Genomic DNA, 14,164 nt, shown 5'->3' with positions numbered 1-14,164 from the left:
ACTCGGCTGACAGGTCAGTTCATTCTTTATTTTTTAACAACTTTGCTGCTATGTATTGATCTCCTCTTACGATGATGTATTTAAACTTTAAATCAATAAATCTCCAAAACTACTGAATTGAAGTACATGAATTTTACATCATTGTAAAGGGAGTTGAAAGACCTTTTAAATGGTGGATCATTCGACCCCCCTTTCCATTTAAGATTTTAGGGATGGCGCCACCCCCGCTTAGGGGACTGCAAATGTTAGTGTGATTTTATGCCAATTTTGTTTCCCCCTCGATAACAAAATCGACGGGTCCAAGCGTTTTTTTTAAAAAGGAATCATCTGCCAGTAAATGCATCTGTTTCGTTTTCGGTGCGCCACCCTGTATATATATATATATATATATATATATATATTTATATATATATATATATATATATATTTATATATATATATATATATATATATATATATATTTATATATATATATATATATATATATATATTTATATATATATATATATATATATATTTATATATATATATATATATATATTTATATATATATATATATATATATATATATTTATATATATATATATATATATATATATTTATATATATATATATATATTTATATATATATATATATATATATATATATATATATATATATATATATATATATATATATATATATATATATATATATGTATATATATGTTATTTCCTGACCGTGAATATTTAAATAGAAACTTTTTTATTTCCTGGGTTTGTCGGTCTGATGTAAATAAAACTACCTATTTAAATTTTGCTTAAACGTTTTTACTTAAAAACCTGCCATAGTGCATTTAAAAAACAACTCAATTTATTAAATTATGATACATATTGGAAAGATTTTTGATGTCAGTCTTATTATTGATGGAATTTGGATCTTTTTTTATGTGAATCATCTCCAATATGCATCTTTTGGTGTAATTTTGTTCTTTTTCCAAAATCTGTACATTTTCAAAATCAAAAGAATGGCTGTTTTCTAGAGAATTTCTTGCTAGGGCTGTTGTGTTTAATGCCTTGGTTTGTATACTGTTTGTGTGTAACCATTCTTCTATGTAGGTATTGGTGTGTTTGTCCAATATATGTTGAATTGCAGTCTTTACAATTTATTTTATAAATAACATTTGATTCATGGTCTTTACTAACTTTAGGTTTAAATTTTGAAAAATATTTTCCAGATGTTCTTGATCATTTATGTCCAACATTAATGCAAACATACTTTGCAAACATTTTTGACAGTTATTCAGAAAATCCATTAATGTATCATCCTGGCAAGATGGCACCACGAAATGTTATTCTTCTAGTCGTTCCGGTAATGGTAAACGCTACATTATACTTCATGCTGGAAATGATGAGGGTTTTATTCCTGACGCTAGTTTAATTTTTTCGTCCACAAAGAATACATGTGATTACCATTTAAATATGGATGCAAATATTTTTGAAGATTTTTTTGAAGAAAATTTGTTAAAAAAGTTGGAGCGACCATCCATAATAGTGTTGGATAATGCATCCTACCACTCAAGAGTAGAAGGGAGATTTCCTTCAAGCAGCTGGACAAAAGAAGAAATAAAGTTGTGGTTGACAGAAAAGAAAATTTATCACAGTGACATTTTTAAAACTCGATTTACTTCAAAGGTGTGGAGAGCACAAAATTCAAAAGAAATTTGTTACTGACCAAATAGTTCTTAAATATTACCATGAAGTTCTTCGATTTCCGCCCTACCATTGCCACTGTAATGCAATTGAGTTAGTTTGAGTACAAAAATTATTAATTAATAAGGTAAAAGAAATAATAAATTAGACTTACAGTCAATTTAGTGATAAGTAAGTCTAATTTATTATTTCTTTTACCTTTTGAAATGGACTCACACAAGCAACACATTCATGATTTATTAATTAATAATAATAGTTATTTGGATAGACAATTTAGATAGTGACGACTCTGATAGTGAAATATCAGCCAGTGAATATAAAAAATCGTTTGCTAAAAAGAAGTAACAAAAAAGTGTTTCGGGAATTCAATTCAGACTTTGTGGTGTGTTTTAGTAAAACGATAAAGTACCTTCGGTCTAATTACTGGACTACATACTCTCAATAGCTTTGGTATTAATTACTGGACTACACATGTTTAAACCTTTTATTTTGCTGAAAACTCAGAAGTGATTTAGTGCCAATTTGTTTCAAGGTTATATTTAATACAGTGTCTGCAAAAAGTAAAGGCTTGGATCTATTTTATTCAAATTTGGACATACCAGCAACTTGGCGAGTATTTTCCAATTTTACTGCATGCAAAACCATTCGTATAATTTTTATTCTACGCAAAATAGAAACTTATAGAGACTTTTATGAACATTTGATGTCGACAAATAATTTCAAGTATTCGAAATATTCCATCCCACTTCATTTAACACGCCCTGTATATACATATTATATTCATTTTATTTGCCTTTGATACAGTAAAATCCAATACTATTACTGAACATAAATTACAGCAAATTAAATATTTTTACTTTTCAAGCGATCGGAATTAAATATTAACGCCCCACTGTTTGAGGCCCACTGATCATATCTTAATTACATATCGGCCGTCGTAGGGTAAAAGGACTTTAGAACGATACATATTTCTTACTTAGAAGTTAGAAGTAGAAATTAGTGTGTAAAATACAAGATTAATAAGTTTAGACATCTTGGTTTAGTAACATTGTTTATAGATTTATAATTTATATATATTTACTTATCCAATTAAATTTTATAAGTAACATGGTAAAATGTCTAATATTATTTATTTATTAAGTGACAGTTGTTGACTATCCCTCTTCTGTATCTGCAATTTCTATTTCTCTTCCATTTCAATCTATTTACTTCTTTGATACATGCCTTATTTGTTCTACTTAATATAATAAAGGTGGATTGGTATGGGAAACCAATAGTCGAGCTATATGCTATACTATAAATATTACATACAAGTAAACCGAGTAAAATAAATAAAGAATAGAGAAAAATTTCCGTATTATCCGTAATTGTCGTTTCTATCTTGCTTTACTAAAAACTTCGAGAGTTATACATTCGATATTTCCTTTTGTGTTTTATTCCAATAGACAAGAAAAAATAAACTGTTTTATAATATCCAACACATAATTTTTTTAATACCGGCATCGACAATTACTAGTATACCTATAACCGAAGGCGAATAAATGTAAGTCAAACTAATTGACAAATTGCACTGTATGATTTATACTGGATTTTCCGTCGACGAAATCTCTAATACCCTGTAGCTATTTCTTTTTTTTTTATTTAAAATTAGCATAACTTATTATAGTTTTCTGTTTTCATACATTATGTGCCTCAAATATTGTAGTTTTCGGCGATTGCCGCCCTTGTTTCGTTTTTTATTTGTTGCGCAATAGTGTTGCTAAGGGAACTGTATTTTTTTGCTCTGGTCCTGAAATATTTAACTACGTAATTAATACTCAACTATAAAGTTTATACAGAATTGTACAGAGAAGACACTTTTTACATCCAGAGGAGTATTCTGATGGTTTTGTAACAACACAAACGAAGATAGACATACAAAGATAGTTTAGCATTTAGCCGATAGACTTTATTAAACCTCTATATTAATTGTGCGCGGGAACCACAAATAAATGTAACAATATCTGTATTATATAACAAGTTAAAATAGAAAGGAGTTTCGGGATCCGACTTCTACGCAATTCTAAGAGTACACATGTCGTGAAACTAATATGCAAGAGATATTTAAGAATTGTACATGAATTAGATCACCTGCCTTTCACAGTAAACGAAATTGGAGAACTGATGATAAAATTCTGCACGAATAACGAACTTAGAATAAACAACACATTTTTTGACCACAAAGACCAACACAAATTCAGAAGGAAACATGGGTAGACTACTTTCGATCCCTATTTGCTAAAGGTGACGATAATGAACCACCAACACCAGAGTTGACGACAAACAAAGAAATAAATATTGTGGAGGAAAAGGTAAAGGAAGCATTAAGGAAATTAAAAAATAGAAAATCTCCAGGAAAGTACAGAATACCCCGAACGAACTCATACATTACGGAGGACCAGATCTGACCAAACAACTATTAAAACTAATCCAAAAAATAATAGAACAAAACAGAATTCCTCAAGAAGGGAGATCAAGCATCCTAATACCTCCTTAGCTCTCTTCAAAAAGGGAGACAAATCAGACCTGGAAAATTTCAGAAGAATTAATTTATTAAACACAACACTAAAATTAACAACCGAAGTGATAACAAATAAACTTAATGAAATTACATTAGAAGAACAACAACAAGGTTTTAGGTTGGGAAGATCATGCACTAACGCTATATTTATAATGAGGCAAATGCAAGAGAAATCGTTAGAATACAACAAACGGGCATTTCTATGTCTCGTGGACCATTAGAAGGCATTTCACCGGATCAAATTAAAGGACGTTATCCACTTATTGTACGCAAGAGAGATACCTCTAGGAATAATCCAAACGATCAAAAAAATCTCTACCAAAACAACACAATAAAAGTAAAAGTGAAAGAAGAACTAACCGACCCTATTGAAGCTGGCAAAGGAATAAGACAGGGAGATTTCCTGAGTCCTCTATTGTTCAACCTGATTATGGATGAAATAATAAAAAAGTAAGAACTAAAAAGGATACCAAATGAAAAAAAAACAACTTAAAATAATCTGCTATGCAGACAACGCAATTAAAGTGAAGACAAAAGGCATGGTTATAACAGCAAATTTACTAAGATGTAAAATGGAGCTGGAAGGTCAGATAATAGAACAAGTGGTGGAGTTTAAATATCTAGGCATCACATTATCTAGTTACGGAAAGCTCGAAACTGAAGTGGAAGGTCAAGTGAATAGAGCAAGCAGAGCCGCAGGCTGCCTGAATAAAACAATATGGAGAAATAAAAATATCGGGAAAAAAATGAAAGGCATAATTCACAAACAGTCGTCAGACCAATAATGACATACGCGGCAGAAACACGACCTGACATAGAGAGGTCAAAAAGGATGTTAGAAACAACAGAGATGAAAACACTTAGAAAAATTGATGGCAAGACACTATGGGACAGAGCTAAAAAGTACAGATATACGACGTAGATATAAGGTGGAGAATATCAAGAACTGGACAAGAAATAAAAGAGCAGAATGGAAGCCGAGTGACAACAAATAGACTAGTAAAGACGGCAACAGTAGGTTCCCTAATAGGAAGACGATCAGTAGGAAGACCACGAAAAGGCACATTGAAAAACAGACAAAGTCATGTCTACATAAAAAGAAGAAGAAGAAGCCTTCCTATACAAATCTAATGAGCATATACAAATCTAATGAGCCTTTTGTGTTGTTAAATGTGATTGTTAAATGTGATAGAGAAGGCTAGGAGTGCATTCAATAACATGGCCAAACTCTTTAAAAGCCACAATCTTAATCTGGAGATAAAAGTAAGGCTCCTACGATGTTATATCTTCTCAATATTGTATTACGGAGTTGAATCCTGGACACTAACTGAAGCAATGGAGAAAAAACTTGAAGCCTTCGAGATGTGGCTATACAGGCGAATTCTAAGGATATCATGGACAGACAAGATAACCAACGAGACCGTATTACGAAGAGTGGGCAAAGAAAGAGAGGTGATGTATACCATTAAAAGGAGAAAGTTGGAATATCTCGGACATATAATGAGAAACAGCACTAAATACAGATTACTGAAGGTAATCCTACAGGGTAAAGTATTCGGAAAGCGAGGAATTGGGAGAAGGAGAATATCATGGTTGAAGAACCTGAGGAAATGGTTCTCCACAACAACAACGAATCTATTTAAAGCATCAGTCAATAAAATAATTATAGCCAGAATGATTGCCAATATTCGGAACGAATAGGCACTGAAAGAAGAAGAAGAAATGTGATTGTCTTCAATTGACTACATGTTTTGTCTACTAATTCTGGTGACTAATAAACAAAATTAACTTCTACTACCGAGCTTTTCATGGAATGCAGCAATATTTTTAAATATCCCACTGCAGGAATAGAATGGTTCAAACAAGACAAGCATTATAAAAGAGCTCCTTTCATTTATATCCTATTTAGAATTAAAATAGGTAACAAAATCACAAATCAACAAAATGTTTATTTGTCAATTACTAGCTTAGTTTAATAACCCCTCAGGCGCCTCACCAACTCGAGATATGAAAAACACCGTGATATGCAGGTACTACAGTAAACTCCCAAATTATTGGAGTTCCCCCGCATTGTCAAGTGTCAATTTTTTTCATGAATTTTATAATTTTATGACCTCGTAGTTATCATAAGGAGGTCAGGCGTCCATTCAATTAAATATGACCAAATGTACTGAATATAATAACCAGTAATAGGGAAGATTGGTGGAAGTGCCGTAAAGCTCCAAAAAATTGTTCCCAAATTGTTCCCCTATTGGTCATTTTCAAAAATCAGTAGGAAACTAAACAAGCACCTAAATATCTTTTTTAACATAGGATAGATAAACTTTTCCAATGTGGTACTTACTTCGAACCAGAGAGTAAAATTTTAAGAACACACAAAATAAAAATTTAACAGGAAAGTTTCTAGGTCAGGCCTATTTAACGATCTATTGTGATTCTGTTTTAATTAATAGTATTCATTAATAAAAAAACGGTATTATTGGAAATTACGATAGCGGTATGGATTCTAAGAAAATTGGGAAATTTGAAAATTATTCGTCTGATTCGTACGCATATAATACTTATGCTTCTTGTTGTTGTTCTTCTTTCTGTTGAATGTTAGTAGCGATCCATCAGATGTTTCCTTGCTGATATCGTACGAATCTTCGTCTGATGGCGATGCAACATTGGAGAATGACTAACCTTGATATCTGGTACATGCTACATCAGCAAAACAATTAAATAAAATAAAAATAAAAATAAAACACGGAACTGCAATATGCATGATTCAAGTCTACGCTCTCACAGCTTATAAAACCGAAGATGAGATCGAAACTATTTATTTAAAGTTGCACAATACTGAACTATTTTTATAAATCTAATTTATTAGTTTTATTTATAAAAAAATGTTTATTCCTTCAAAATGTTCTAACAATCCTATAAAATGTTCTAACACTTAGTTTATTAGAGTCTTTATTTATTTAATTTATATCTATATCTAATATTAATCTTACACTAATTTATTTTCCACTGACACTATTCTAATTTATATAATTTATTTACTACATTTATTTCCAACTACACCCGCATTACAATTCAAACTCGACTCGATAAGATTATTCTTTTTAGACTAACCGTTTACAATAAAAATATCTCTGCATATATTTAATAACCATTATCTGCAGTTCCCTAGAATCGGCCGGTGACCCTTCCTGAACCTTCTCGAATGCCATGAAAGCCAGACAGGTTTTAGCGGAGGGGACCCCTGGATATTACCTACTAAAAATACTTGTTAAAAAAATATGTTTACAGCTTAGGGTATGAATCATATTTATCGTAACAATACACTGAGACTAATGCAAAAATTGAAGCAGGTTTAAACATACAAATTAAATATAAAAATGGGGCACATAGGTGATCTCAAAAACCCCATACGTAATGGGTCTTACTTCATCAATAACAAAGACACTGGGTGTTTTATCTATTTTGCTAGCTTCTTATTTAATTCACAACTTTTTAACCACACTGTACATTTTCTTTTTATTTGACACGCGAATATACTTTAAGGTGTCCAATCGATTAATTTATTTATAATTATAAGAAATCCAGGTCCGGCTTAAAAAACTTGTAAAAATATTCCGACCCAAAAACAGCACCCTGTATATTAGATTTTTAAAAAATCTATTCTGCATTTGAAAAGAGGATGAAAAGCTAAGTTTAATGGTATACTTTAAATGTTTGGCAAAATATTTTTTCTGGTAAAATTTTGCATTTGAATTCTGAAATTAAGTGAATTGCGAGAGCTCGAAATAGGAAAAAAATTTAATGCGACTTAATTTTAATTAATCTAAATTGGTATGATGTTAACATTTCAGTGTTTTTTTAATATATGGCAATTAATTCACAACCAATATTCATCTTTAATTAATGAATAAATAATAAAGAGTCCCCAAAAATACATAACTTTAATCAAGGAAATGTCTTATAAATTAAAAGAAAAAAGCAAAAATTTACAGAAAAATAACTGTTATCAAAACTAAAGTAATTGTTAAAATTACTACCACCTAGTTAAAGACGAAGTCTTGGTCTTTTTGTAATATGTCTGACTGATTTCCTAATCTCATCGTCAAACATAATACTTGATAGGATCAAAATCTCATGATCGTGAAAGCCAGACATAAGAACCGTCTCTACAAATCCATTTATTGGGAAAATTGTCGGATAAAAAATCTCTAACTATGCGCCTGTAGTATGGTGCAGCACCATCATGTTGAAAGTATATTCCATCTCTATTGATACTATTCATCATCTAGCAGTTCTCGTAAAATATTTTCTAAAAAAATCTAAATATACTTAACCGGTTAGGGTGGGAGGTAAAATATATGCTCCTATAATTTATTATCAAATATGCTACACCATTACACATTAACAGAAAATTTAGGCTGCGAGTGATTTTGCCTTGTGGATTTTGTTCGGTCCAAACGTATGAGGTCCTGAGATTGTATTACCCATCTCTCGTGAATTTTGTTTTATCTCTGAATAAACATCTGTTTACAATTATTGGATTTCAGGTGGTCCACCTACTAAAATCAATTCTGAGTATTTCATTTCCATATATCAATCTTAGAACTTTCTGTGTATGGTAAGGATGCAGATTATTCTTTTTAAGTCTTCGCCAGACAGTGGTATGCGGAATTTGTACAACATGACTTAATGACATGACATGATTAAATTAAGAATATTATTTTCCATATTAAGGTTTTGTCATTCATTACTTTCGTGTAGTGTAGTCTTGCGGTTGGAAATCGACCATTTCTTCTTTAATAATCATATACCTTTTCAAAAGTTCGATAACTTAGTATTCTTCGTTAAGGAAACCTCGTTTCATACTCTCTTTTAGCGAATCTGTCGTTACCATCACAAAAACCGTACACATATTAATTACCATAACCGCATATTCTTCGTTACTGAATTAATAAGGCATATTATTACTTCTTAATAGAGAAATAATGTACGAAAACACAAAAAAATTATTCAACGCGATAAAATTAAAGAACATTTAGTATTTTTGACAGTAGTAAATTATTTAAAACAAATGAGAATCACCGTATCTGTTCAACAAAAAGATCCTGTCATTGTCACTGCACACTAAGTTAATAAAATTTGAATATTACGGCATATTCTCTCTACATTTCGTTTTGTAGCTTATTCAGATATAATATTTCAAAAATACGACGGTTTTGGTGGCGGTCAATTTGAATAATTACTTTAGTTTTAAATAGATATTTTTCTGCAAATTTTCGTTGTTTTTCGTGGTTTAAATTTATGTATTTTTTGGGGACTATTATTTTGCAGAAAATTCAAAGTATACCATTTTTAGTATTCCATCCTCTTTTCAAATGCAGATTCCATTTTTAAAAAATCTAATGTACAGCGTGTTGTTGATTGGACACCTTGAAGTATATTCGCGTGCCAAATATAAAGAAAATATACAGTATGGTTTAAAAGTTATGAATTAATAAGAAGTCGGCAAAATAGATAAAACACCCAGCAGCTTTGTTATTTGATGAAGTAAGACCAATTAAGTAGGTGGTTTTTGAGATCGCCCATGTTACTCTCCCAATGAAACACCCTGTATATATATATATATATATATATATATATATATATATATATATATATATATATATATATATATATATATATATATATATATATAAGAAAAAAGAAGTACTTGTGACTCGTTTGGAACAAATATATAACTGTTTTGGATGGGTTGGAGTCAATAATAGGGCTATTGGTTAACTATTTCTTTATTCTCGAGCTTTCAATTGTGTTTACAATTATTATCAAGAGCTAAAAAAGACAAAATACTTACAAGGTTGAACTAAAAAGAAAAAACAATTTTTGTTAACTTACCAAATAAAAATTAGTTTGGTAAGTAAAAATCACTGCTTACATGTTCAAAATATTTAATACAAAAATGTTTTTATCTAATAAATGTTTCTCTGAAAAATTTTTTATAATTTTGAAAACATTTTTTTTAATATAAGAATAATTGAATTTATAAATAAGTTCAAATAGCAACCAATTACAAATAGCCTCAATGTCATAAATGCCAACATAAAATTTTTATTTTTGACAATTATATTGCCAAAAGTAAAACTTCGTTTAAACATTCTTTTTTTTTTAGTAACAAAAAGAAGAAGATTTATTCACCCTTGACAGATGTATATATATATATATATATATATATATATATATATATATATATATATATATATATAAAATATTTTTCACTGTGGTAATGGAGATCAGTCAAAATTTGGAGAATAAAAGAAAGGATACACATCATGAGTTCATCTTGGAAAAGATATGCAGCTCAAAAAAGAGGGACGTGAAGTAATAGCTTAATTTATGAAAATTAAAACGTTCAGTTTTTTTATAAGAAAAAACAGAGCTAAGTCAGTTTTTATATGTAAAATGTTGAAAGAACACATACATAAAAAATGGAGTATACGAACAGAATACTTTCTAAGATGGATGCCAAACATAATTCCAAAAAGCACTGATACTGATACTGTTTATGAATTATATACATTATAAGTTTTATATTTGACTTTAGGTAGCATTGAATCTTAGAATTTAATTTGTATTACCAGCGAAATACCAAGCGAAACTTTAAAGGTCTAACGAGAAAGAAGAGCTCTTTCATAAGCAATTACGTCTCAATATTAAAAGACCACACTTTATAAACCAAAGGGGGATGGGAAAGAGGGGGACAAACATGGTTTATGCGTTTTGAATTGAGAAAAATTATTAGTTGTACTGTATATTTTTCTATGGTTTATAGTAGGTCAGTTCCATATTGAGAGAACTTTAGTTTGGCATCATCTCGCTAGCATGCACCCCGTATCTATCTGGTCAATGGACAATAGCGGCTCGGGCGAAGACCCAGCGTCCGCGGCCCTCTTGATAATACCACACGTACCTTTATCAGCCGATTGTCGGTCAGCCGGCTCTGGTTCTCAATCTTGAGAGTTACAACTCGAGCCGAACAAAACGACTCTCGCCCGTATCCGAATCTCGCGGCTTCTCGGCAACGTCTGGATCGAAAAACAAAAATTCTCAGCAGTTGCTTGTGACTCTTCGCGACGATTTGTTGTGTCACGACCTGTTCTCTCTAGTTCGCGATCTTCTGTCGCCAGTCGGACGTTTGTGATTATTATGTTTTGTTTGTGTCTGGTGTTTTGATTGTTTTGTTTTGAGTTTTTTTGGTAACTTTGAAATCAAAAGCCGGCTTCTTTTTTATTTTAATAAGGTAAGTTATAAATGCTCGTCAAGCACGTGGGCTGTTTCTTTTTTTAAATTCTGCAATGTACAAATTAGAGATTTCTATATTTTTCAACTATTTAAAATAGTTATAAATAATTACAACACACCAAAATATCTTAAGGACAACCTGTTTGTAAATAATTCACAAGCAGATGCAAAATTAGTACGAGGTTCATTTTAAAGTTCATAGTAAAATTAACTTCAACTGTATCAAAACCAGGTCTTTATTGGATATTTATTGCTATTATGAATGTGTATTTGTATCGTTTATTGCTTAGAAAATGTATAAATGATTATATAAGTACTTGTATATACACAATGAAGAGAATTGTGGATTTTATGTAACTTTTTGGTTTTTACCCTATCTCCGCATAAGGTAAAATAAGATGTCTGGTTAGAACGTATTGCCGACACATTACAGTAATATCTAAAGAATATTTTTATAAAGTGTAACAACGCTATTTATTTTAGAAATTTTAAATGCTATAATATATTTATAATCATTTTTGTCGTTATTGAAAATTGAAACAACCAGAAATTTCATGAGTTATGAGAATTGTAGACATCTCAAAGTAATTTGCAAATACAAAAGATGACTTTGACATCATGTAGGCCGTGAAAGATATATAGTTCTGATCTATACATCTGTACTTCTGTAGTTTACTGTCCAGATACGTTTGCATGAAGCATCACTTTGAAATTCCCTCAATATCTGCGAGAAATCAAATAACTAGAAGAGAGTGAATAGTAGTTTGCACAGACCAAAGACGGGCATAAGTCCATATCAGTATGTGGACTGCAATGTTTCGGCAGGAAACCCTGGCCTTTATCAAGTTTCTAAAATGTACAAGATTAGGAACAAAAAGTTATTGTAAAATATATAAAAAAACTTACCAAAACGTAAAACGGAACACTGACATTAATGAATTGAGAGAAGTAAAATGATTGAATTGAGGAAAAATATGATATGATATCTCATGGTTTACTGTCATTAATATATAATTATTTTTATATGGGCGTATTGTTGGTGTTTTTGAAAAGGTAAAGTGGAGATATGTTATGACTTTTAGAGTTTTTTATGGTGTTATATTTATTATTTAAATCAGATTAAAATATATTTTATTTAGGTTCTTTGTATCTTTTTTGCCATTGATTGCGTTGGTATTTCTTTTTATATTCGTATATCTCCCTTCCTTTTTGTTTTGCTCGGCTTTTAAAATTTTGATGTTTTCGAAATTTATGCTTCTTCTCATTTTCACGTTTTGTGAGCGCATTGATGTTGTTTTTGTCATATTTGTGAGAACGAATTCTGGATTGAAGCAGTTGATTGGTTTGCCCAATACAGACACCTTCACAGTTAATACGTGGTATCTCGTAAACAACATGTGATTTTTTTGAGTTTTGGAGTTTGTGTTTTTAATTTGATGAAATATTCATTTAAAACGTTGTTGCCTTTGTGTGCCACTGTTATGTTATGTTTGGCTAAAAGATTCGTTAGTTGTTCGGATAAACCTTTTATATACGGAAGAGTTGTATACGTATTCTTGATACTGTTGGGTTTATTGTTATTTGTATTGTTGTAAAATTTACTTACGTCTTGATTTAAAAATAGTTTCGATTAGATGTTCAAGATATGCATTATTTAAGAGGGCATTTTTTGCTTTTTTTATTGCAGTTGGTCTGTATTCTGGATCTGTTAGTTTTATGGATCTATCAGCAGGACTTATAATTACAGACTCCATTCTCATAATCCATTCTCCCTTAGGGGATTTATAGTTTTATATAGATTTATAGTTGAGATATCGTGAAGAAATGTTTCTTTTGTAAACCACATAGTTTTAACTGTGTTATAAATGCGGTGTAAGGTGATAAATTTTACAACAATACAAATACAATAATAAACACAACAGTATCAAGATTACGTATACAACTCTTCCATATATCAAAGGTTTATCCAAACAACTAACGAATCTTTTAGCCAAACATAATATAACAGTTGCTCACAAAATTTAAAACACAAACTCCAAAACTCAAAAAATCACATGTTGTTTACGAAATACCATGTATTAACTGTGAAGGTGTCTATATTGGACAAACCCGTTAACTGCTTCAATCCAGAATTCGTTTTCACAAATATGACAAAAACAACATCACTGTGCTCACAAAACATAAAAATGAAAATAACCATAAATTTGACTTCGAAAACATCAAAATTTTAAAAACCAAGCAAAACAAAAAGAAGAGGGAGATATACAAATCTATATAAATAAAAAGAAATTTTCGCCCGACCCTGGCAGTATGCAGACGCTCATTGTGGTGCATTAATTGAAATTGGAGACCAGATTGTTGTGCAAGGGGTATAACAGTAGGTTCAAGACTAATATCGCGGTGGTGTGTTACATTTAGAAACCGTTCGCGACAAACGAGATTTCAAAGAAGATTGCTACCAAGAGTGATGCCACCCGATATTATTATACAACCGCATTGCTGTCTATGAACCTCCTGCATGGTGGTCAATCGTTCAGCAGTGCCAAATTATCTCAAAATTCTTGTCCGTCTTGTATCTTGTGCATATCTAAATCGGGACTCATGTGTAAA

At 30.7% G+C, this 14,164-nt stretch overlaps 1 protein-coding gene across 2 annotated transcripts in view; it reads left to right on the top strand.

Moving 5' to 3' along the window:
* Nucleotides 1-11,320: 11,320 nt before the first annotated feature.
* Sulf1 (Extracellular sulfatase Sulf1) overlaps nucleotides 11,321-14,164 on the top strand; it is a 280,791-nt gene continuing 277,947 nt past the window's right edge. The window contains exon 1 of one of the 2 annotated variants that reach the window (XM_072526791.1): nucleotides 11,321-11,552. The gene's annotated coding sequence lies outside the window, so the exon portion shown is untranslated. The remainder of the gene's footprint in view (nucleotides 11,553-14,164) is intronic. The other variant, XM_072526790.1, reaches the window with a different exon arrangement.

This window comes from Diabrotica undecimpunctata, chromosome 3, assembly GCF_040954645.1.
Source record: "Diabrotica undecimpunctata isolate CICGRU chromosome 3, icDiaUnde3, whole genome shotgun sequence".
NCBI lineage: Eukaryota > Metazoa > Arthropoda > Insecta > Coleoptera > Chrysomelidae > Diabrotica > Diabrotica undecimpunctata.
This window is presented reverse-complemented; position numbering and strand designations above follow the sequence as displayed.